Source organism: Fundulus heteroclitus, chromosome 13 (genome assembly GCF_011125445.2).
Source record: "Fundulus heteroclitus isolate FHET01 chromosome 13, MU-UCD_Fhet_4.1, whole genome shotgun sequence".
NCBI classification, from domain to species: Eukaryota; Metazoa; Chordata; class Actinopteri; order Cyprinodontiformes; family Fundulidae; genus Fundulus; species Fundulus heteroclitus.
In genome coordinates, this window is record NC_046373.1 from 35,343,201 (window position 1) to 35,369,224 (window position 26,024).

A 26,024-nucleotide genomic window follows, 5' to 3' on the forward strand; every position below is an offset into this window, starting at 1 on the left:
CGTAATAGTGTTAGATCTACTTTAGCTTCAGGTAGTATCCAAGGTTGTACTGCTGTCAGTGGTACTGTTGAACTGAACATTAAATCAGTTAATTCTAATTCCATTGCTTTTTGTCTAACTGTCTACCCAAAGCTTCTTCTCTCCCTGTTCTCCATTTCCCAACAAGATGTTAAAGTGCTCTGTGCTGGATGATCTTCACTATGACCCTGTAAATTAGCCCAATAGTTTAGAGATAACTGAATTCTTCTCAATGTCGGGAAGTCTGAACAACAACAACTCTTAATGCATCACGTGACTTTTGGCACAAATTTACCGCAGCGTGGGTGGGATTGTATCGTAGTCGAGCAGAGGCTGTTTTGTGCGAGCAGAGACCATTTTGTACTCGAGGAAAACTTATAAATGATATTTTGAGCGCAAGGTAGGCGGACAGTTTGCAAAACAATTTTTTTGTGTGAAACATATCTTTTTGTGTGCAAAACAAGTTTTATTTGTGTGCAACACCTTTTTTGTGTACAACCTTTCAGCTGAAGACTTTTAACTGCATTTCAACCAGTAAAATAATGTTTAAACCAGGGGTGTCAAACGTACGGCCTGCCGAACGATTGTATCTCCTCGCTGCATCGACCGATCTGCACCTGATTTTTTGTGAGTCGGGTGGGGGGGAGTTGTGGGGGGGGGGAGCGCTGCCGTACGGGTTCGTGTGAATCGCCCGGTGGACGGGCAGGGAAAATGCGTGACAGCTTCTGCGGTGGCTGGCGGCAGGCGGTACGCGTACCCCAGCGGTGCTTGGCTGCGAGGGCCGCTCATCGCCGCTTGCGGCTTTAATTAGGCCCGAGCAGCGAAGCGCTGCGAAGGCCTATTGTATCTGTAGTGTTAATTATTATTATTATTCTGCCCCCCTAAAGAGGGGCCTTTTTGGGGGCCTTACCTTTTTCAAAAACTCACCAAACTTTGCAGATGCATGGTGACTGTTTAAAAATTTTGTATTTTAAGGTCATCATTGTATTTTTAAGGTCATATAAAATGTAGATAGAAAAAAGAACAAAAAAGTGGTGATTCAGTTAACTAGAACAGTTGAAGGCAATCCTAAACAAATGTGTTTTTAATCTTGATTTAAAGGAACTCAGGCTTTACGCACCTTTACAATTTTCTGGAAGTTTGTTCCAGATCAGTGGAGCATAGGAACTAAATGCTGCTTCTCCTTGTTTAGTTCTGGTTCTAGGTATGCAGAGTAGGCTAGAGCCAGAAGACCTTAATGGTCTGGATGGTTAATACACTGATAACAAGTCTGATGTATTTAGGTGCTAAGCCATTCAGGGATTTATAGACGAACAGAAGTTTTTAAAGTCTATTCTCTGATATACAGGGAGCCATGGAAGGACTTTAGAACTGGGGTGATGTGCTCTACTTTCTTAGTCTTAGTGAGGACGCGGGCAGGAGCGTTCTGGATCAGCTGCAGCTGTCTGATCCACTTTTTAGGCAGGCCTGTGAAAACACCGTTGCACCGTTGCAAATATAAACGCATGGATTAGTTTTTCCAGATCCTGCTGAGACATTAGTCCTTTAATCCTGGAAATGTTTTTCAGGTGATAGAAAGCTGAACTTGTAACTTTCTTTAGATGCTTTTGGAGGTTCAGGTCTGAGACCATTATTACTCCAAGATTTCGGGCCTGATCAGTGGTTCCTAGCTGAAGCGACTGAAGCTGTGTGTCTGTGCAGCGAAGCGCTGCGAAGGCCTATTGTATCTGTAGTGTTAATTAGGCCCGAGCAGCGAAGCGCTGCGAAGGCCTATTGTATCTGTGTTGTTTAATTATTAGGCCCGAGCAGCGAAGCGCTGCGAAGGCCTATTGTTTCTGTGTTGTTTCTTATTATTATTATTTTTATTCTGCCCCCCTAAAGAGGGGCCTTTTTGGGGGCTTTATCATATTCAAAAACTCACCAAACTTTGCAGATGCATGGTGACTGTTTAAAAATTTTGTATTTTAAGGTCGTCACAAAAATCTAAAGAAAAATGCCTCAACGGCGCCACCTAGAAATTTTCAAAGGACCCTTTGCTATTCACTTACTTCATCGTAGATTAATGAAATTTTGTACAGTTGTAGATCTAAGCAAGACGCTCAGAATTTACAATTAACGTCATAGTGCAAATATCACAGGAAGTCGGCCATTTTAGATTGAAGGTCGTAATTTTACCTCATTTTTGACGTTTACAGCATTGGTATTTGATCGAACTCGTCCTAGGGATTTCGAGCGAGCGGCTTGAAACTCGGTCAGTCTGATCATCAGGCATGGCCAATTAAAAGTTATCAAAACGGTGAGTTTTTGAGCATGTTGAAGGGGCGTTAGCAGGGGTCAAAGTTCACCTACTCGCCACAAAACAGAAAACTGTTATATCTCCTACACAGAAACACACAGAGGCACCAAACTTTCTGTAATTGATCATCATCGGGTCTTTTACAATATCCAATGGTCAAATGATGACATCACTTAGGCCACGCCCCCTGACAATAGGAAAAACTGTTATATCTCCTACACAGAAACACACAGAGGCACCAAACTTTCTGTGATTGATCATCATCGGGTCTTCTACAGTATCCAATGGTCAAATGATGACATCACTTAGGCCACGCCCCCTGACAACAGGAAAAACTGTTTTATCTCCTACACAGAAACACACAGAGGCACCAAACTTGATTGATCATCATCGGGTCTTCTACAATATCCAATAGTCAAATGATGACATCACTTAGGCCACGCCCCCTGACAACAGGAAAATCTGCTATATCTCCTACACAGAAACACACAGAGGCACCAAACTTTCTGTGATTGATCATCATCGGGTCTTCTACAATATCCAATGGTCAAATGATGACATCACTTAGGCCACGCCCCCTGACAACAGGAAGTGTCATGTTTTATTGTTAGCAGTTGCTATGTTACCCCTCTGAGCTAATCAACATGAAACTGTGTCCACAGACATGTTGCTGTGTTGTGGATTCCAGGCCCAACTGGATTCCATGTAGCAGTGCGGCATGGTGGCGTGGCGAAGTCACCTGAAACGCCGCTGCCATATGTCCAGACTTCCTTAGGGTATTGACAAATTTATTAAAAAGTAACTTAAAATTACCTTAAAAGGACAACATTTTTAAAAGTCAAAAGGCTTATTTGATGCTTTGAGAACATCCCTTCTATTCGGCTACAAAATCAACTGGATTCGATGGAGCAGGGCGGCGTAGTGGCGTGGCAAAGTCACCTGAAACGCCGCTGCCATATGTCCAGACTTCCATAGGATATTGATAAATTTAATAAAAGTAACTTAAAATTACCTTAAAAGGACAACATTTTTAAAAGTCAAAAGGCTTATTTAATGCTTTGAGAACATCTCTTCTATTCGGCTACAAAACCAACCAAAACAGGATGATCTTTTAAGCTATAAGACCATTTTTAAGATGTCAATACATAGATTTAAGCTGGTGGGTCGCCACTGCCTCCGGTGGCCAAATGCATCGCTGCATCAACTGATCTGCACCAGTTTAATCTTGTCATGGCAAAATTATTTTTTCTCTTCATGTGTGGCCCTAATACTCCATCGTAAGAACACCCCTGTCGTTACCGCGGGTCCTGGGGAAAAAAAAAAACGCTGCTCCTGGGGGGAATTTTGATTATGCTCACGCATAGATGTGTAAAACTTCACATTGCAATTCAGACAGGTGCAGACTGAACCGTGCAGTTCATTTTAAAGAGGCAGTTTTGGCGCATATTCCGATAGAAACGGGCTGCGGGGAGCCTAAGTGTGTTGTCGTGGGCGTGTTTACCCGCTGCAGGTAACCGCTGTGAAACAATCAGATAGATTTCCCTGATTAATAACATCTTTATGGCGCTCATCTTTATTGTTACTATGTGCTGCTTTACCAGTTCTCTCTCTCTCGCTCGCTCGCTCGTCATCGGACAAAAATCAAACTGCTTCGTGTTTGTATTTGAAATTGTGCGTCAGACTCAGATTTAGAAGTGTTGTTACGACATTTGAGCTGTAACTGCAACCGTTTTATATATATATATATATATATATATATATATCTGGTAACTTTACTGAATTTGCAGCTTAAGAAGATTGGGTTTGACAAACAACACCAACTGTCCCCTCAATCCAGTGCACACATACCACAACAGACCTCATCACGCTCTACAGTACATCAAGAAAACTAAATCAACTAAAACAAGTTCACGAGTGGCACATGAAATGAAGTTAATCCATATTTGTGTGTCAGGGTGTCTAAGCATTCTCCAGAATTTGACATCTCAGCAGAGCCTGTAATAATTATAGAAAGTAACATTATAGTTGTTCTGCCTTTTGTTAAGACAGCAAGGAATTCATGTCGTGAATACATTACATAAATAAGATAATAATTCTTAGTCAGAGGAAATCCAAGGCAACAGTTAGAAAAGTTTTGGGTTCATATTTAATCAGAGTGAGACATCACAACTTTGTTAGATCTCTGTGTGAATTACGTGAGATAGTGAGTGCTCTCACCTTAAAAAAAGATCTTTGACGTATTTTGCTCCGGTTAAAAGCTGCTTTTCAGCGATGAAGCTAGGGAAACTGCTAATGTTGAAGTTGAATTTGTTCTACACGCTTCTGCCTTGGAAAAATATTCGTCTTTTTACAAAAAGAATGTTTAAAGCCAGATTTGGGAACAAAGGTTATTCAGAGAATGCAAGAAAAGGAAGCTTTTGTGGGGAACTTTTGTCCTAGCTGTCTAGCTGCATATGGCCCCAGGACAGCACAATAGTTTTCTTGAAGTTTAATTTTGGAGAAGTAGAAACAAGTATTAATTTCAAAAGGTAGGTAAAAAAGGAAAAAAAGTTTTTACAAAATCTTAAAATGTTGGATAGTCGTTATTTCCATCTTGCTGTGAAAATTGGTGAAATATTATCATTTTTAATGCTTAGATATAAAATCGCAAGGCCATTACTAAAATTGCCTTTTGTTGAAAATGTTTTTTGGCATACCATACTTTATATTTATAGGTAGCCTAGATGTGCATAATAAAAGAGTGGAACTAAAACCTGGTCTAAAATTATTATGGAGCTTTAACTTGTTAAGAGTAATACTGTTAGATGATTATATCTTTAAAATGAGATAACTGTCTCAAAAAATGTGATAGTTTATTTGGTCTGAAGAGATGATGCAATTCAATGTTATTTATATAGCGACAATTCATGAAATATGTCATCTCAAGGCACTTTAAACGTCAAAATCAATCAGATTATACAGATTGGGTCAGATTATACACAAAAATTCCTATATAAGGGAACCAGTTCATTGCATCAAAGTCTTGACAAGTAGCATTCTCTCTTGAAGAAGCGTAGAGCCACAGGGAGAGTCGTTTGCATTGTCCATGGCTTTGCAGCAATCCTACCTACTGAGCAAGCATGAAGCGACAGCAGGAAAAAAAACTCCCCATTAACGGGAAGGAAAAACCTCCAGCAGAACCGGGCTCAGTATGAACGGTCATCTGCCTCGACAGACTGGGGGTTACAGAAGACAGAGCAGAGACACAACAAGAGAGACAAAAAAAGCACAGAAGTTCTACATTAGATGGTAGTAGCGGGTGATCTGTCTTCCCTGGATGAAGCCACAGCTAACAGAACGCCAGACCAGGTGTGCCTACTATGAAGAAAAAAGAAAAATCAAAAAGTTAAAAGCTGAAATGACAACAGTCATTCAAAATTGAAGAACAATAGACCCTGATGTCCTGCAGTAGCCTAAACCTATAGCAGCATAACTATAGAGGTAGCTCAGGGTAACATGAGCCACTCTAACTATAAGCTTTTTAAAAAAGGAAAGTCCAGCTTCTAGTGGAGAAGTTCAAGTATCTTGGGGTCTTGTTCACGAATGAGGGGAAGATGGAGCGGGAGATCGACAGGCGGATTGGTGCGGCGTCTGCTGTGAAGCGGGCGCTATACCGGTCCGTTGTGGTGAATCTGCACCAGATTTTTTGTGAGTCGTGGGGGAGCGCTGCCGAACACGTTCGTGTAAATCGCCCAGTGGACGGGCGGGCAAAATGCGTGACAGCATCTGCGGTGGCGGGCGGCCGGCGGTGCGCAAATCCCAGCGGTGGCCAAGGCCGGAGCGGCACTTTGCTGCGAGGGCCGCTCATCACCGCTTGCGGTTTTAATTATTATTATTATTATTATTATTATTAATCTGCCACCCCAAAGAGGGGCCTTTTTGGGGGCTTTATCATACTCAAAAACTCACCAAACTTGGCAGATGCAAGAAGACTGTTTAAAAATTTTGTATTTTAAGGTCGTCACAAAAATCAAAAGAAAAATGCCTCAACGGCGCCACCTAGAAATTTTCAAAGGACCCTTTGCTATTCACTTACTTCATCGTAGAGACATGAGATTTGGTACAGTGGTAGAGCTCACCAAGACGCTCAGAATTTACAATTAATGTCATAGTGAAAATATCACAGGAAGTCGGCCATTTTAGATTGAAGGTCTGATTTTGACCTCAATTTTGACGTTTACAGCATTGGTACTTGATCGAACTCCTCCTAGGGATTTCGAGCGAGCGGTTTGAAACTCGGTCAGTCTGATCATAAGGCATGGCCAATTAAAAGTTATCAAAACGGTGAGTTTTTGAGCATGTTGAAGGGGCGTTAGCAGGGGTCAAAGTTCACCTACTCGCCACAAAACATAAAACTGTTATATCTCCTACACAGAAACACACAGAGGCACCAAACTTTCTGTGATTGATCATCATCGGGTCTTCTACAATATCCAATGGTCAAATGATGACCTTGCTTAGGCCACGCCCCCTGACAACAGGAAGTGTCATGTTTTGTTGTAAGTGGTCGCTATGTTACCCCTTTAAGCTAATCAACATGAAACTGTGTCCACAGACAGAACACATGTTGATGTGTTGTGGATTTCAGGCCCAACTGGATTCGATGGAGCAGGGGGGCGTGGCGGCGTGGCATATTCACCTCAAACGCTGCTGTCATACGTTTGGCTCTGAATTCCACAGTTTTGGGCCAAGCTGCTTAAAACTCATTTGGATGCATCCTTATCCACCCCCCAACAGGAATCCATAACAAACTTTAGTGAGCAGGACTTAGTTTCTCCATAGCGCCACCAAGCAATTTTCAAAGGACCCTTTGCTATTCACTTAGTTCATCGTAGAGTAATGAAATTTTGTACAGTTGTAGATCTCAGCAAGACGCTCAGAATTTACAATTAATGTCATAGTGCAAGTATCACAGGAAGTAAGCCATTTTAGATTGAAATCTGAATTTTGACACCATGTTGACATGGTATCAAATACCATCATCATCAAGTTTGATCATATTTGATCAAACTTGTCCAGCAGGGGGCAGCAAGAGACCACAAATAAACCCCAAAGGAATTTCTCTTGGTAAGTAACTGATCTTAACTCTTTGGTTTCCTTATATATTTAAGTTGAACAGATATACAAATCCTGCTTGAAAACTGACAAACTTACTCTTGTTCAATACATTTCAGTTTTTATTTATATAGCGCCAAATCATGAAACATGTCATCAGGGGTGTACTGGGACAAAAAAATCGGCCCTGGCATTTTGGATTAGACTGGCCCACCACATTTTGTTGTGTACTGAATGTGTATACCAACTGTACAATACCTTGAGGTCAGGTTAATGGAAATTAGTGAGAGTGGACACTTAAAATACTTCTAAAATCTTAATTTATTAACACGGTAAAATGTAAACTCCATCACAGCACAGCAACTATTCTTAGATCAGAGAGAGAGAGAGAGAAGAGAGGTGTCGGGGTCAATCACACATATTATCACGTTACATCATTATAAGAAGTTATTGTAAGTTGCTCATCAGATCTATTTAGTCTTCCAGATACTGTAGGGTAACATTGGACTAATGTGCACTCACTGTGTAAAAAAGGATGCCAATGACAAAATGAACCAGAGAAAGGCCTCACTTATCATGGAAAGAAGAAAATATATAATAACATAATATAAATTTTGATTTACTCAGTCATTTGTAATAAGTATTTTATTTATCTAATTTCCTAATTTTTTATCATATTTTCTTTAAAATCGCAGACTTTTTGCTATTTTCCATGTAAATCCTTGGTGGCGCTTCATAGCGAAGCCGGTGAGGCCGCAGCAAGCTTGGCCTCCCCTGGGATTGTGCAATCCCATGTTAACTGCGCTGACTTCCATTCTGTGAATGCATCTTCCTGTCTCTAGATCATAAATTCAATTGTTCAAACAGTTATGAACAGATTTTCCACAATTTAATATATGTGGATTACGAATTGTGTTTTGGTCATCAAACTGTGTGCAGATAACATGTTTTCGTGGTGCTGGCTGATCATAAACAGCAAAGAACTGGTTGTAGGTGAGGTCGGCAGTTCCTTGGCCGCTAGGCAGGGGGCGCTCAAGGTGCACCGCTCTGATCCCCAAATAGTAGAGTCAAAACAAGTTATGGATGTATTATTAGCGAGTTTTGCTAAACAAGTAAAGCACTAAAAAGACTCTAAACATAGAGCTGGAACAGGACTGATAAGGGAAGGCTTTCCTCCCTGGCAGTGAGCTCCACTGAGACTGAGAGACTTTTAAAACTGAAGAAGATAAAGAGAACTTTTACCGGAAAATGATGATATTTTTGTTCAGAAAGAGCGCCGCAGGGACTTAAATTATAAGTAGAGGTAAGACAGCGATACTTATTCATGTTTTGTTTTTGTGATAAAATGTGCGTAATGTGGGTTATAGTTTTAGAATGTGTTACAAATGCAGAAATCCATCATAACTCATAAACTGTTACAGTCAAATGACAAATAATTTATTTTTATTTTTTCATCAAATAATCAATATTTTTCCATGTCTCTTGGTGAATTAATTTGGCTCAATCAGTCTCCTTCAGCACTTTGCAACGAGTCTACTCTGTAGAGTGTATATATTTGTAAATCTGACTCTGATGACGTCAGTACCTCACCAGCTATGAACCCTACCGCACGTCACTGATTACAACCACCACCACCACCACCATAATCTGCCTTGACCGACTGGGGGTTACAAAAGGGAGAGAAGAGACACAACAAGACAGACAAAAAAGCACAGAAGCACACATTGATCCAGTAATCTGTTTTACATTAGATGTTAATAACAGGTGATCTGTCTTCCCTGAATGATGTCACAGCTAACAGAACGCCAGACCAGGTGTGCCTACTATGAAGAAAAAATAGAAAAAACAAAAAGTTAAAAGTTGAAATGACAACAGTCATGCAAAATTGAAGAACAATAGACCCTGATGTCCTCCAGCAGCCTAAGCCTATAGCAGCATAACTATAGAGGTAGCTCAGGGTAACATGAACCACTCTAACTATAAGCTTTGTCAAAAAGGAAAGTCCCAAGAGCCAGCTTCTAGTGGAGGAGTTCAAGTATCTTGGGGTCTTGTTCACAAATGAGGAGAAGATGGAGCGGGAGATCGACAGGCGGATTGGTGCAGCGTCTGCTGTGAAGCGGGCGCTGTACCGATCCGTTGTGGTGAAGAGAGAGCTGAGCCAAAAGGCCAAGCTCTCGATTTACCAGTCGATCTATGTTCGTACCCTCATCGATGGTCACGAGCTTTGGGTCGTGACCGAAAGAACGAGATCCCGGATACAAGCGGCCAAAATGAGTTTTCTCCATAGTGTGTCTGGGCTCTCCCTTAGAGATAGGGTGAGGAGCTCAGTCATCCGGGGAGGACTCAGAGTAGAGCCGCTGCTCCTCCACGTCGAGAGGAGCCAGTTGAGGTGGCTCGGGCATCTGGTTAGGATGCCTCCTGGACGCCTCCCTGGTGAGGTGTTCTGGGCACGTCCCACCGGGAGGAGGCCCAGGGGAAGACCCAGGACACGATGGAGGGACTATGTCTCCCGGCTGGCCTGGGAACGCCTTGGGATTCACCCGGAGGAAGTGGCCCAAGTGGCTGGGGAGAGGAAGGTCTGGGCCTCCCTCTTGAAGCTGCTACACCCGCGACCTGACCCCGGATAAGCGGAAGACGATGGATGGATGGAAAAAGGAAAGTTTTAGGATTAGTCTTAAAAGTAGACAGGGTGTCTGCGTCACGGACCAAAACTGGGAGTTGGTTCCACTGGAGAGGAGCATGATAGCTAAAGGATCTGCCTACCATTCTGGTTTTACAGACTTTAGGAACCACCAGCAGACCTGCTTTCTGAGAGTGAAGTGGTCTGTTAGAAATTACTAAAGTTTGTACACAACATACACATGTGGAATATTGCTAACGTGTTACTTTAGCAATATTCCAATTGCTAAAGTGTTACTTTTACATTATTACTTTTGGGTGTGTATCCACCAATTTAACTGTCAAACTTTCATAAAAGCTGTCTTAATGCAAGAAATGAAACCCTTAAACACATGAAATAATTAACTTTAAATAACTAAAAAGGTTTTGTTAACTTTTCACATGAAGCTGGATTTAACAGCTAGTAAGATACCTTTGATTAAATTTGTATACTAGTGTTTAAACCAGGGGTGTCAAATGTACGGCCTGCGGGCCGGATCTGGCCCACCAAACGATTTAGTCCGGCCCGGTGGCCAAATGCATTTTCATTATTCAACGGCTGTGTCTCCTTGGTGCATCGACCGATCTGCACCATATTTTTTGTGAGTCGTGGGGGAGCGCTGCCCAACGCATACGTGTGTTTTGCATGGTAGATGGGTGAGGAAAATGCATGACAGCTTCTGCAGTGGCTGGCGGCGGGAGGTGCGCGTACCCTAGCGGTGGCCCATAGGCCAGAGCGGCGCTTGGCTGCGAGGGCCGATCATCACCGCTTGCGGTTTTAATTAGGCCCGAGCAGCTAAGCGCTGCGAAGGCCTATTGTATCTGTGTTGTTTCTTATTATTTTTATTCTGCCCCCCTAAAGAGGGGCCTTTTTGGGGGCTTTATCATACTCAAAAACTCACCAAACTTTGCAGGTGCATGGTGACTGTTTAAAAATTTTGTATTTTAAGGTCGTCACAAAAATCAAAAGAAAAATGCCTCAACGGCGCCACCTAGCAATTTTCAAAGGACCCTTTGCTATTCACTTACTTCATCGTAGAGACATGAGAGTTGGTACAGTGGTAGAGCTCACCAAGACGCTCAGAATTTACAATTAATGTCATAGTGCAAATATCACAGGAAGTCGGCCATTTTAGATTGAATGTCTGATTTTGACCCCATTTTTGACGTGTACAGCAGTGGTATTTGATCGAACTCCTCCTAGAGATTTTGAGCGAGTGGCTTGAAACTCGGTCAGTCTGATCATAAGGCATGGCCAATTAAAAGTTATCAAAACGGTGAGTTTTTGAGCTTGTTGAAGGGGCATTAGCAGGGGTCAAAGTTCACCTACTCGCCACAAAAAATAAAACTGTTATATCTCCTACACAGAAACACACAGAGACACCAAACTTTCTGTGATTGATCATCATCGGGTCTTCTTTAATATCCAATGGTCAAAGGATGACATCACTTAGGCCACGCCCCCTGACAACAGGAAGTGTCATGTTTTGCTGTAAACGGTCGCTATGTTACCCCTCTGAGCTAATCAACATGAAACTATGTCCAGAGAGAGACGACATGTTGTTGTGTTGTGGATTCCAGCCCCAAGTGGATTTGATGGAGCAGGAGAGCGTGGCGGCGTGGTGAAGTCACCTCAAACGCCGCTGCCATATGTTTGGCTCTGAATTCCACATTTTTGGGCCGAGCTGCTTAAAACTCACTTGGAAGCATCCTTATCCACCCCCCCAACAGGAATCCATAACAAACTTTGGTGGGCATGACCTAATGCCTCAACGGCGCCACCTAGCAATTTTCAAAGGACCCTTTGCTATTCACTTACTTCATCATAGAGACATGAGATTTGGTACAGTGGTAGAGCTCACCAAGACGCTCAGAATTTACAATTAATGTCATAGTGTAAATATCACAGGAAGTCGGCCATTTTAGATTGAAGGTCTGATTTTGACCCCATTTCTGACGTTTACAGCATTGGTATTTGATCGAACTCCTCCTAGAGATTTTGAGCGAGCGGCTTGAAACTCGGGCAGTCTGATCATAAGGCATTGCCAATTAAAAGTTATCAAAACGGTGAGTTTTTGAGCATGCTGAAGGGGCGTGAGCAGGGGTCAAAGTTCACCTACTCGCCATGAAACACAAAACTGTTATATTTCATACACAAAAACTCACAGAGCCACCAAACTTTCAGTAGTTGATCACCACTAGGTCTCCTACAATATCCAATGGTAAAATGATGACATTGCTTAGGCCACGCCCCCTGACAACAGGAAGTGTCATGTTTTATTGTTAACAGTCGCTATGTTACCCCTTTGAGCTAATCAACATGAAACTGTGTCCACAGACAGAAGACATGTTGCTGTGTTGTAGATTCCAGGCCCAACTGGATTCCATGTAGCAGTGCGGCGTGGCGGTGTGGCGAAGTCACCTGAAACACCGCTGCCATATGTCCAGACTTCCATAGGATATTGACAAATTTAATAAAAAGTAACTTAAAATTACCTTAAAAGGACAACATTTTTAAAAGTCAAAAGGCTTATTTAATGCTTTGAGAACATCTCTTCTATTCGGCTACAAAATCAACCAAAACAGGATGATCTTTTAAGCTATAAGACCATTTTTAAGATGTCAACACATAGATTTTAAACTGGTGGGTCGCCGCTGCCTCCGGTGGCCAAATGCATCGCTGCATCAACTGATCTGCACCAGTTTAATCTCGTCATGGCAAAATTATTTTTTCTCTTCATGTGTGGCCCTAGTACTCCATCGTAAGAACACCGCTGTCGTTACCGCGGGTCCTGGGGGGGAAAAAAAAAAACGCTGCTCCTGGGGGGAATTTTTGATTATGCTCACGCATAGATGTGTAATACTTCTAATTGCAATTCAGACAGGCGCAGACTGCACCGTGCAGTTCATTTTAAAGAGGCAGTTTTGGCGCATATTCCGATAGAAATGGGCTGCGGGGAGCCTAAGTGTGTTGTCGTGGGCGTGTTTACCCGCTGCAGGTAACCGCTGTGAAACAATCAGAAAGATTTCCCCGATTAATAACATCTTTATGGGGCGCTAGACTTATTGTTACTATGTGCTGCTTTACCAGTTCTCTCTCTCTCGCTCGCTTGCTCGTCATCGGACAAAAATCAAACTGCTTCGTGTTTGTATTTGAAATTGTGCGTCAGACTCAGATTTAGAAGTGTTGTTACGACGTTTGAGCTGTAACTGCAACCGTTATATATATCTTGTAACTTTACTGAATTTGCAGCTTAAGAAGATTGGGTTTGACAGACAACACCAACTGTCCCCCCAATCCAGTGCACACAATACCACAACAGACCTCATCACGCTCTACAGTACATCAAGAAAACTAAATCAACTAAAACAAGTTCACAAGTGCACTTGAAATGAAGTTAATCCATATTTGTGTGTCAGGGTGTCTAAGCACTCTCCAGAATTTGACATCTCAGCAGAACCTGTAATAATTATAGAAAGTAACGTTATAGTTGTTCTGCCTTTTGTTAAGACAGCAAGGAATTCATGTCGTGAATACATTACATAAATAAGATATTAATTAATTCTTAGTCAGAGGAAATCCATGGTAAAAACAGTTAGAAACGTTTTGGGTTCATATTTAATCAGAGTGAGACATCACAACTTTGTTAGATCTCTATGTGAATTACGTCAGATAGTGAGTGCTCTCACATTAAAAAAAGATCTTTGACGTATTTTGCTCTGGTTAAAAGCTGCTTTTCAGCTATGAAGCTAGGGAAACTGCTAATGTTGAAGTTGAATTTGTTCTACATGCTTCTGCCTTGGAAAAATATTTGTCTTTTTACAAAAACAATGTTTAAAGCCAGATTTGGGAACAAAGGTTATTCAGACAACGCAAGAAAAGGAAGCTTTGTGTGGGGAACTTTTGTCCTAGCTGTCTAGCTGCATATGGCCCCAGGACAGCACAATAGTTTTCTTGAAGTATAATTTTGGAAAAGTAGAAACGAGTATTAATTTCAAAAGGTAGGTAAAAAAGGAAAAAACTTTTTACAAAATCTTAAAATGTTGGATATTCGTTATTTTCATCTTGCTGTGAAAATTGGTGAAATATTATAATTTTTGATGCTTAGATATAAAATTGCAAGGCAATTACTAAAATTGCCTTTTGTTGAAAATGTTTTTTGGCATGCCATACTTTACATTTATAGGTAGCCTAGATGTGCATAATAAAAGAGTGGAACTAAAAGCTGGTCTAAATTTTTTATGGAGCTTTAACTTGCTAAGAGTAATAACGTTAGATGACTATATCTTTAAAATGAGATAACTGTCTCAAAAAATGTGATAGTTTACTTGGTCTGAAGAGATGATGCAATTCAATGTTATTTATATAGCGCCAATTCATGAAATATGTCATCTCAAGGCACTTTACAACGTCAAAATCAATCAGATTATACAGATTGGGTCAGATTATACACATTGGTCAAAAAAATCCTATATAAGGGAACCAGTTCATTGCATCAAAGTCTTGAAAAGTAGCATTCTCTCTTGAAGAAGCGTAGAGCTACAGGGAGAGTCGTCTGCATTGTCCATGGCTTTGCAGCAATCCTACCTACTGAGCAAGCATGAAGCGACAGCAGGAAAAAAAACTCCCCATTAACGGGAAGGAAAAACCTCCAGCAGAACCGGGCTCAATATGAACGGTCATCTGCCTCGACAGACTGGGGGTTACAGAAGACAGAGCAGAGACACAACAAGACAGACAAAAAAGCACAGAAGTTCTACATTAGATAGTAGTAGCGGGTGATCTGTCTTCCCTGGATGAAGCCACAGCTAACAGAACGCCAGACCAGGTGTGCCTACTATGAAGAAAAAAGAAAAATCAGAAAGTTAAAAGCTGAAATTACAACAGTCATTCAAATTGAAGAACAATAGACCCTGATGTCCTGCAGTAGCCTAAACCTATAGCAGCATAACTATAGAGGTAGCTCAGGGTAACATGAGCCACTCTAACTATAAGCTTTTTAAAAAAGGAAAGTCCCAAGAGCCAGCTTCTAGTGGAGAAGTTCAAGTATCTTGGGGTCTTGATCACGAATGAGGGGAAGATGGAGCGGGAGATCGACAGGCGGATTGGTGCGGCGTCTGCTGTGAAGCGGGCGCTGTACCGGTCCGTTGTGGTGAATCTGCACCAGATTTTTTGTGAGTCGTGGGGGAGCGCTGCTGAACACGTTCGTGTAAATCGCCCAGTGGACGGGCGGGCAAAATGCGTGACAGCATCTGCGGTGGCGGGCGGACGGCGGTGCGCAAATCCCAGCGGTTGCCAATAGGCCAGAGCGGCGCTTTGCTGCGAGGGCCGCTCATCACCGCTTGCGGTTTTAATTATTATTATTATTCTGCCCCCCTAAAGAGGGGCCTTTTTGGGGGCCTTACCTTTTTCAAAAACTCACCAAACTTTGCAGATGCATGGTGACTGTTTAAAAATTTTGTATTTTAAGGTCATCACAAAAATCAAAAGAAAAATGCCTCAACGGCGCCACCTAGAAATTTTCAAAGGACCCTTTGCTATTCACTTACTTCATCGTAGAGACATGAGATTTGGTACAGTGGTAGAGCTCACCAAGACGCTCAGAATTTACAATTAATGTCATAGTGCAAATATCACAGGAAGTCGGCCATTTTAGATTGAAGGTCTGATTTTGACCTGATTTTTGACGTTTACAGCATTGGTATTTGATCGAACTCCTCCTAGGGATTTTGAGCGAGCGGCTTGAAACTCGGTCAGTCTGATCATAAGGCATGGCCAATTAAAAGTTATCAAAACGGTGAGTTTTTGAGCATGCTGAAGGGGCGTTGGCAGGGGTCAAAGTTCACCAACTCGCCATGAAACACAAAACTGTTATATTTCATACACAAAAACTCACAGAGCCACCAAACTTTCAGTAGTTGATCACCACTAGGTCTTCTTTAATATCCAATGGTCAAATGATGACATTGCTTAGGCCACGCCCCCTGACAACAGGAAGTGTCATGTTTTGTTGTAAGCGGTCGCTATGTTACCCCTCTGAGCTAATCAACATGAAACTGTGTCAAGAGACAGAAGACATATTGGTGTGTTGTGGATTCCAGACATATTGGTGTGTTGTGGATTCCAGCCCCAAGTGGATTCCATGGAGCAGGGCGGCGTGGTGGCGTGGGGAAGTCACATCAAACCATATATTTTTAATCTTTTGACAGCATTATTTGCTCAAACCTGTCCACCAGGTGGCAGCAAGAGACCACAAATAAACCACAAACCAAGTTGTCTTGTTCAGTAAGGCAAGGCAAATTTATTTATATAGCACAATTCAGTACAAAGACAATGCAAAGTGCTTTACATGATTAAAATATAGCAAAATAAAACAGAATAAAAGCAAGTAGGTAGGAATAAAATGTAGATAGAAAAAAGAACAAAAAAGTGGTGATTCAGTTAACTAGAACAGTTGAAGGCAATCCTAAACAAATGTGTTTTTAATCTTGATTTAAAGGAACTCAGGCTTTACGCACCTTTACAATTTTCTGGAAGTTTGTTCCAGATCAGTGGAGCATAGGAACTAAATGCTGCTTCTCCTTGTTTAGTTCTGGTTCTAGGTATGCAGAGTAGGCTAGAGCCAGAAGACCTTAATGGTCTGGATGGTTAATACACTGATAACAAGTCTGATGTATTTAGGTGCTAAGCCATTCAGGGATTTATAGACGAACAGAAGTTTTTAAAGTCTATTCTCTGATATACAGGGAGCCATGGAAGGACTTTAGAACTGGGGTGATGTGCTCTACTTTCTTAGTCTTAGTGAGGACGCGGGCAGGAGCGTTCTGGATCAGCTGCAGCTGTCTGATCCACTTTTTAGGCAGGCTTGTGAAAACACCGTTGCACCGTTGCAAATATAAACGCATGGATTAGTTTTTCCAGATCCTGCTGAGACATTAGTCCTTTAATCCTGGAAATGTTTTTCAGGTGATAGAAAGCTGAACTTGTAACTTTCTTTAGATGCTTTTGGAGGTTCAGGTCTGAGACCATTATTACTCCAAGATTTCGGGCCTGATCAGTGGTTCCTAGCTGAAGCGACTGAAGCTGTGTGTCAACTTTTGATCTCTCCTCTATTGGTCCAAATATTATTACTTCTGTTTCGTTTTTATTCAACTGAAGAAAATTTTGGCACATTTACCAGAGTCGTGGGGGAGCGCTGCCGAACACGTTCGTGTGAATCGCCCAGTGGACGGGCGGGCAAAATGCGTGACAGCATCTGCGGTGGCGGGCGGCCGGCAGTGCGCAAATCCCAGCGGTGGCCAATAGGCCAGAGCGGCGCTTTGCTGCGAGGGCCGCTCATCACCGCTTGCGGTTTTAATTATTCTTATTATTCTGCCCCCCTAAAGAGGGGCCTTTTTGGGGGCTTTATCATACTCAAAAACTCACCAAACATTGCAGATGCATGGTGACTAATAAAAAATTTTGTATTTTAAGGTCGTCACAAAAATCTAAAGAGAAATGCCTCAACGGTGCCACCTAGAAGTTTTAAAAGGACCCTTTGCTATTCACTTACTTCGTCGTAGAGACATGAAATTTGATATAGTTGTAGAGCTCAACAAGACGCTCAGAATTTACAATTAATGTCATAGTGCAAGTATCACAGGAAGTTGGCCATTTTAGATTGAAGGTCATAATTTGACCTAATTTCTAAGGTTTACAGCATTGGTATAAGATCGAACTTCTCCCAGAGATATCGAACGATCGGCTTGAAACTCGGGCAGTCTGATCATAAGGCATGGCCAATTAAAAGTTATCAAAACGGTGAGTTTTTGAGCATGGTAAAGGGGGGTTAGCAGGGGTCAAAGATCACCTACTCGCCATGAAACACAAAACTGTTATATTTCATACACAAAAACTCACAGAGCCACAAACTTTCAGTAGTTGATCACCATCAGGTCTCCTACAATATCCAATTGTGAAATGATGACATTAGTAAGGCCGCGCCCGCTGACAACAGAAAATATATTTAATCTTTGTAAATTGACAGCACTGGAATCTGCTCAAACTTGTCCACGAGGTGGCAGCAAGAGACCACAAAAGTTCACTTGGTAAATAAGGTCTTTGGTTTTGAAATATATTTAACCCTTTATAGCCTGACCAATCAAAAATAGTCAGACAATTCAAATTTTTTAGAATGTTGATGTTTTTTTAAGCCTGAAAACAAAATCCAATTAATTTTTTTGCCATATCCTTATTTTTATGATATTATTTTTGTATCACATTTGATACGGTAGGCTTTTGTTAGAACTTTTGGCTCACAACAATATGGCTTATATATAAAAAAAAACAAATCTTGCCCATAACATCTAGAAACTAAAGAACACTTCAGGCAGTTTTTCCTTTAGTTCTTTTTAACCTATAACTTTTTACATCACTCATCACTGCTCAATGATGATGAGAACTGGAAGTCCAGTCCTCATCATCATCCTCATCATCTTCTGCCAGCTGCTTTATGTCACTTTAATTGCCATCCAATATCATGTTGATGACATTTTGTCTCTTCTTTCTCAATTCTTTTTGACATCTAAAATTACATAAACTGCTGCTCAAAACCCAAAGAGTATGGTTTTAGAATGATTGTTATGGTGAAAGAATCCAAAATGTATTATGAAATGGCATTTAACAATAACTATTGATTAAAAAATTGTATGTGGCTGAATTGAGGCATGAAGGACATACATTACTTTACTAAAATGTTGCATGACTGTTCAGTGACTGTTCAAGTAACTTATATACCTGCAGTATCAAATATGATACACACATTTTAACACGGTTTAACTGTGATATAAATAATATTTTTCTGGGTAATTGGAAAATTTCTCAAAACATAAAGCATTAATCTAAAAAACTGAATAAGAATGTTTTGGTTATTGTTACCTTAACCCCCCTAAAACTGGAAAAAACTTTCCTGCAAATCGCGTGCGACCCAACTCACGTGAACAGACATTTTGAAAAGGGAAAAAAAGCCATTCCACTGCCTGCAGTGCAATGATAATCCAATAGGATGCAGAATACATGTATCAAATTATATCCAACAGGTTGTTGAGGTACATATTGCTCACGTTCAAATAAAAGAGTCCCTAGAAACCTATTTAGCAAATATGATACAAATGGCGATAAAGGGTTAAGTTGAACAGATATACAAATCATGCTTGAAAACTGACAAACTTGTGGTGAAGAGAGAGCTGAGCCAAAAGGCCAAGCTCTCGATATACCAGTCAATCTACGTTCTTACCCTCATCTATGTTCATGAGCTTTGGGTTGTGACCGAAAGAACGAGATCCCGGATACAAGCGGCCGAAATGAGTTTTCTCCATAGTGTGTCTGAGCTCACCCTTAGAGATAGGGTGAGGAGCTCAGTCATCCGTGGAGGACTCAGAGTAGAGCCGCTGCTCCTTCACATTGAGAGGAGCCAGTTGAGGTGGCTCGGGCATCTGGTTAGGATGCCTCCTGGACGCATCCCTGGTGAGGTGTTCTGGGCACGTCCCACCGGGAGGAGGCCCAGGGGAAGACCCAGGACACACTAGAGAGACTATGTATTCTCTGCTGGCCTGGGAACACCTTGGGATTCCCCCGGAGGAGGTGGCCCAAGTGGCTGGGGAGAGGGACGTCTGGGCCTCCCTACCGAAGCTGCTACCTCCGCGACTCGACCAAGGATAAGCGGAAGACGATGGATAGATGGATGGAAAAAGGAAAGTTTTAAGATTAGTCTTAAAAGTAGACAGGGTGTCTGCCTCACGGACCAAAACTGGGAGTTGGTTCCGCAGGAGAAGAGCCTGATAGCTAAAAGATCTGCCTCCCATTCTGCTTTTAAAGACTTTAGGAACCACCAGAAGACCTGCAGTCTGAGAGCAAAGTGCTCTGTTAGGAACATAAGGGGTAACCAGAGCTCTGATATATGATGGAGCTTGATTATTAAGGGCTTTATATGTTAGAGGAAGAATTTTAAATTATATTTTTGATTTAACAGTAAGCCAGTGAAGGAAGGCTAAAATTGGAGAAATATGATCCCTCTTGTTGATTTTCATCAGAACTCCTGCAGCATTTTGGATCAGTTGAAGACTTTAAACTGCATTTTGTGGACTTCCTGATAGTAGTAAAGAATTACAATAGTCCAGCCTTGAAGTAACAAATGCATGGACTAGTTTTTCAGCATTGCTCCTGGACAGAATATTTCTAATTTAGAAGGTGAAAAAAGGAAACTCTGGAAACCTTTTTAATATGAGATTTCAATGACCTGTCTTGGTCAAAAATAGCACCAAGATTTTTTACTTTATTACCAGATGCCACGTGTGGAATAATGCTAAAGTAATATGTAACCCGCCTGGTTAAAAGGTTAAAATAAAATGTATTTGGTTTAAAACGGGTTGGTTTACGTTTTCTATACAAACCGTCTTTTATTTTGAAAACCGGAAGTTATCGTGACGGTAACAGGAAGTGATATGTAGGAAGAGAGATAGCGTTTTTCCCTCGCTCACTGATGCACAGAGCGCAAGTCTACTCTCGTGTTGGTTGAAAAAAAAGAAAGAAAGAAAAGAGTATGGAGAGCGTTGAAGAAACACGTTTATTGCTGTTTTTCCTTTTTGATGTTAAACTTCTTGGTAAGCTGGCACACACATGTTCTCATTTAATGTGTTGGAACTGCTCCTAGCAGATAAGCTAACTCATTGTTTCGGTTTTTGCACATTTTCAGTTTTTGAAAGAATGTTTTGTGTTTAAAAAGCATTTATTTGATAATGTAACAAGTACATTCATAGTGATAAGCACTGCATAAATAAAAAGTGGAGCAAACGAGGTTAAAACTTTAAAGGGACTAGTCACACTTGCAAATTGTGACTGCAGCCAAAATACAAAGGTATTTTGGGATAAATTTGTAATTTTAAGTTATTTAAAATAGAAACAAAACAGTGAAGCTGTGATTTGTGTTACATTTTGTTTATTTACAATCTAAAATCCTCTTTAGAAGTGTTTTCATAAGAACTGTTGGTTACACATTATACTGTAAAAAGTAATGTGTTCGCCATATGTAAGTGAATTTATTGGTAAAATGTTATATTTCATTTTATTGTACATTTTATTTGTTAAAATTACATTTTGGCAACAATGGGGATTATATTTAGGAAATAACTCTAGTTAACCTTTGTTAACTCCTGTTGGTTATTATTCCAACTGAGAATTTGAATTTCTGTTGTACAACACATTTAAATGATTATTTAATCATTTTTCTGAGCTTAAAGCAATTGCATATTGGAAAATTGGGACTATAAAACCTGTTTTGTTAATACAGGTCAGGTCTTTTGACTACGTTGAAATTGATGAATCCAGCCTTAATGTCCAATGAGGTTGATGAAAACTGATCCATTGATGGCGAGCCTTCCCAGTCAGATTGTGAGCTCTACCACATCATTCACCAGATTCTGTGGTAGGATTCTGTCAGTTCGTTGACAGACATCAAGAGAACCTACTTTGGATACAATCCCTGACTTGACTTATTCCCCTGACTTACTAACTGACTAACGAACTTGAACAATTATTGAAGTTTGAAGCTACAAATTCCGCAAGAACATTCTTCATATTGTTGTTTTTGTATTGTGCACTTTTAAATATCTATTACTAAAGGTACATTTAACTACAAATACCTGTGTCCATCACTTATTGCTATCTTCTCAGCTCCTATGATCCAACCCATGATAAGCGGAAGACGATGGATAGATGGAAGGAAAAAGGAAAGTTTTAAGATTAGCCTTAAAAGTAGACAGGGTGTCTGCCTCACGGACCAAAACTGGGAGTTGGTTCCACAGGAGAGGAGCCTGATAGCTAAAGGATCTAACTCCCAGTCTAGTTTTAGAGACCTTAGGATACACCAGAAGACCTGCAGTCTGAGAGTGAAGTGCTCTGTTAGGAATTACTAAAGTTGGTACACAATATACACATGTGGAATATTGCTAAAGTAACACTTTAGCAATATTCCAATTGCTAAAGTGTTACTTTTACATTATTACGGTAGACAAATGCATTATCATTATTCAATGGCTGTACTTCCTCGCTGCATCAAACGGTCTGCACCAGATTTTTTGTGAGTCGTGGGGGAGTGCTGCCCAACACATTCGTGTGCATAGGCCAGTGGACAGGCAGGGGAAATGCGTGACAGCTTCTGCGGTGGCTGGCGACCGGCGGTGCGTGAACCCCGCGGTGGCCAATAGGTCCGAGCGGCGCTTGGCTGCGAGGGCCGATAGACGCCGCTTGCGGCTTTAATTCCTGCTGTTTTTTTACTTGTATTTATTATGTTTTTATTTTCCTAGGTTTTAATCATGTAAAGCTGAAATGTGCAATACAAATAAACTTGCCTTGTCTTGGTGCGCATCAGAGCAGAGGATGAATGGAAAACTACTACTACTGCTGCTCTCTAGGATTGAAGGAGGGACTCAAGTAAATCAAAATGGCGGCGCCCCGTAACATTGAGGAAGTTATTCTTGGTTATAATTGTGATATTCAAGCGAGTTAGGCGAAGAAGGCAACATTTGGTGAATTGACTTGACGGAGTCGGCTTTTGGGAAGTGGATAAGACAAACAAACGTCTAATCAGGGCTTACAGACGCAGGAAACAATGACAGACGTTGAGGTTTATCACACTGCCAAGTAGAATCATCACTAGAAATCGTGTGGCACGGTAGGGAAGCTAGTATTTTTATGAATATCTGAAACTGCGAAATTAGTCAGCTGACTGTAAGGAGATGACGCGGTCTTCTCATGCGCTCTTTGTTATCAGAGAACCGTGCCACTTTGGTCTAAATGAGGAAATAGACAGGTTGAATACAACAGGAGCTCAGCACAGTTGGCAGTCATTAGATGTAGTCAAACAATACATGAGTGATTTTGGTCTTTGCGATGCATGGCGTTCTCTTCATCCTAATAGTAAGGAATGTACTTTTTTTTAAAAAACCACTCTTATTTTCGCTTGGACTATTTCTTAATCAGCAGCTCGCTGCTGTCGGACGTTTCAGACGCTGTAATTCATCCTATTGCTGTTAGTGATCATGCTCCTGTTACTTTAACCCTAACAAATAAAAAATAACCCCACAAAACAAGAGCTGGAGATTTAATACATCGCTGCTTAAAGATGAAGACATTTTTCAAAGAGGAGTGGGCTTCATACTTAAAATACAATGATCTGCCAGGCACATCAGAATCTATACTATGGGAAGCAGGGAAAGCAGTGATGAGAGGTAAAATAATTACATTCTCATCTCATAAAAAGAAGATAGAAAACAAAAAGATTCAGTAATTAGAAGAAAAACTTAAGTTACTAGAAACTTCTCAAGAAGAGGGAAAGTTGGGTAAAATCCGTAAAGTAAAATTAGAATTAAACCATTATATTGAAAAGCAATATATATTTCTAATACAAAAACTTTAAATAGAAATTTTTTAACTTGGCAATAAGTCAGGAAGCTTCTTAGCTAAACAGAGAAAACGACTATATTTGCAGTTACAGACTCAACTGGTAATACATTAAGTGATCCGGAATGTATAAACAACACCTTCCGAGATTTCTATAAATCTTTATACACAACACAGATATATCCATCAGATAATGACATCAAGCAATTTCTGGATAAAATTATACTTCCTAAACTATCAGATAGCCAAAGAATGACACTGGACTCACTGCTGACAACAGTTGAAGTTCAGGAAGCTCTAACAAGCATGCCCGATAAAAAGGCTTCAGGTCCAGATGGATTCCCTACTGAGTTTTATAAAGAGTTCTGGAATATTCTGGCACCAACGTTCCACAGAATGTTGCAGGAAATTCAGGAAAATGGCAGATTTCCAGCTAATATGAACTCTGCCTGGCTTAAGCAGAAGACTGATGGTGGCAAAGATCCTATGTTTCCGACCAGCTATCGTCCCATATCCTTAATCAATGTGGATATTAAAATAATCTGTAAAGCTTTTGCAAAACGATTAAGATAAAGTAATTCCTTTCATAATCCACCCTGATCAAACTGGTTTCATCAGAGGAAGACAGTCATCCACAAACACACGCAGATTACTTAATTTAATAGATTATTCCTACAGTACAAATGTAGGCAATTTTTCATAATGCGTTTATTAATTTGATTTCAAAGTGTAGCATCCACTGGCTAGTGTAAGGGGGGGCACCTTTTCTTATACGGAAATACTTGAGCTTACCGCCAAATGAGCAGAAAGTAAAGAGATGCCAGAGGTCCAGTCCTCTCCTACCCTGCTTCACGGGAGCTGAGGTGGGAGCTTGGTGGACAGAAAGAAAGGAGGACAACGTCGCAACATGTGGCTTCGGGGGTGGGACGGGGGAGGGGGTGGGTGGGAGAGACAACGTGTGTTTGCTTGGATTCTGTGTCACAACCCTGATTCAAGAAAGGTTAGTGGCTTCTATTCTGTGTGCATAATTAGCCATTGTGTATCATACAGCCACTAACCTGTCCACTCTCCTTTCAGTGGTTCCTGAGCATGTTCCAAGCAGTTTCCAGTCTCTCTACACCTGTTGCTTATATAAATCTTTAAAACTGCTCTTTGTGTCTCGGCTGAATTATTGGGTACTACTTTTGGTTGTAATATTCTGGTTTTTGTCTTGGTTTATGTTTATTATTTGATCAGTTAGTTTACTCTCTGCCTCAAGTTTTATTTCTGGTCTAGGTCTTGTTTTGGATTCTTTCATAGCTTCTGCACAGTTATAGTTTATTTTGCCATTTGCATTAGTTTCTGGTTTTTATTATGTGCTTGTGTTTTGCTCTGTCTTAGCTTTTGTTTTCTTTCTTGGACTAGTTTACATTGTTACTTTAGTTAAGTATTTTGTCTAGTTCAGTACTCTGTACTTCATTGTGGATTGTTTTCTGTCTGCCTGGCTCATCCATCATCTCCCCAATAAATCCTTTCAAGTATTATTTTAGTGTCTGGCTGAATACCGGGTTCATCCTCTCATAAATCATTACATTGGTGTGACAGTCTTTACAGCCCGAAAGCTGTTCTTAGGAGGCAGTTAATATTCAGCTTTGTTTATTTGCAAGCATGCCACAATGTTTAAGATCAGGTTTGGATTTTTCACCTTGGGTTAAGTCAATGACATCCCCCACAAATGGGAGGTGATCCCCATGGAGGAGAGCAGATCGAGCCACAAGCTGTGACCAGGGCAAACTCCAGCTCCGAAAACCCCTGAATACATCCATTCAGAGACGGTGGCAACACAATTTAAACGAGCCATCACACCAGAACCCACTCCGCAAACCCAAAAGTAAGGTGTCCCCACGCCCCCCATACCCAGGTTGCACGGCATCCAGCCCAGACCCCGGCTAGATGGCCCACTCCTCCTTCAGGCCTCAAACGGAGAACATGGGTGTCAAAAGACACCAAGCCTGCTCAAATGTTGTGCAGTTGCATCTTGTTCCCAAGTGCATTTAAAACTGGGAGGGCTGAAGAGAGGGGCTCCCAACGCAACAGCCAAACTTAATTCAAGTTGTTCACACACACACACACACACACACACACACACAAAGCCTGTGTGAGTTCCGCTCACTTATTTTTCAGTTATTTAAAAACAACCTAATTCTCTCCATAGTTTTCCAAAAAACGTTGCATTATTAATGCACAACACCGGGCAGTTATTTTTTTTGCATTGTACTATTTATCCAGTTTTCACATCCTTTTTTACAAGAACTTGTATTGCCTTAATTGTTGCTGAGATATTATACACAATAAATTTGTATAATTTTTGTTTGCACCGGATGGACCTACCGTTGTAACTTTAGAGACTGCCAGTCAGATCAGTCAATTATTGTCATCAAATGATTTCATGAACAGATCAGTTATGAGTAGTGAAACTACAGCAGAGTATGAGACACATAGGTCGCCTGACTGATTTGGCTTGCGGGCTCTAAAATTCCA

The 26,024-nt window shown here is 41.0% G+C and overlaps 1 protein-coding gene across 26 annotated transcripts in view; it reads right to left on the minus strand.

The window, feature by feature from the left end:
- The window catches only part of LOC105922250 (protein 4.1-like), a 320,088-nt gene that overhangs the window by 230,059 nt on the left and 64,005 nt on the right, over positions 1-26,024 (minus strand). The gene's annotated exons all lie outside the window — the stretch shown is intronic.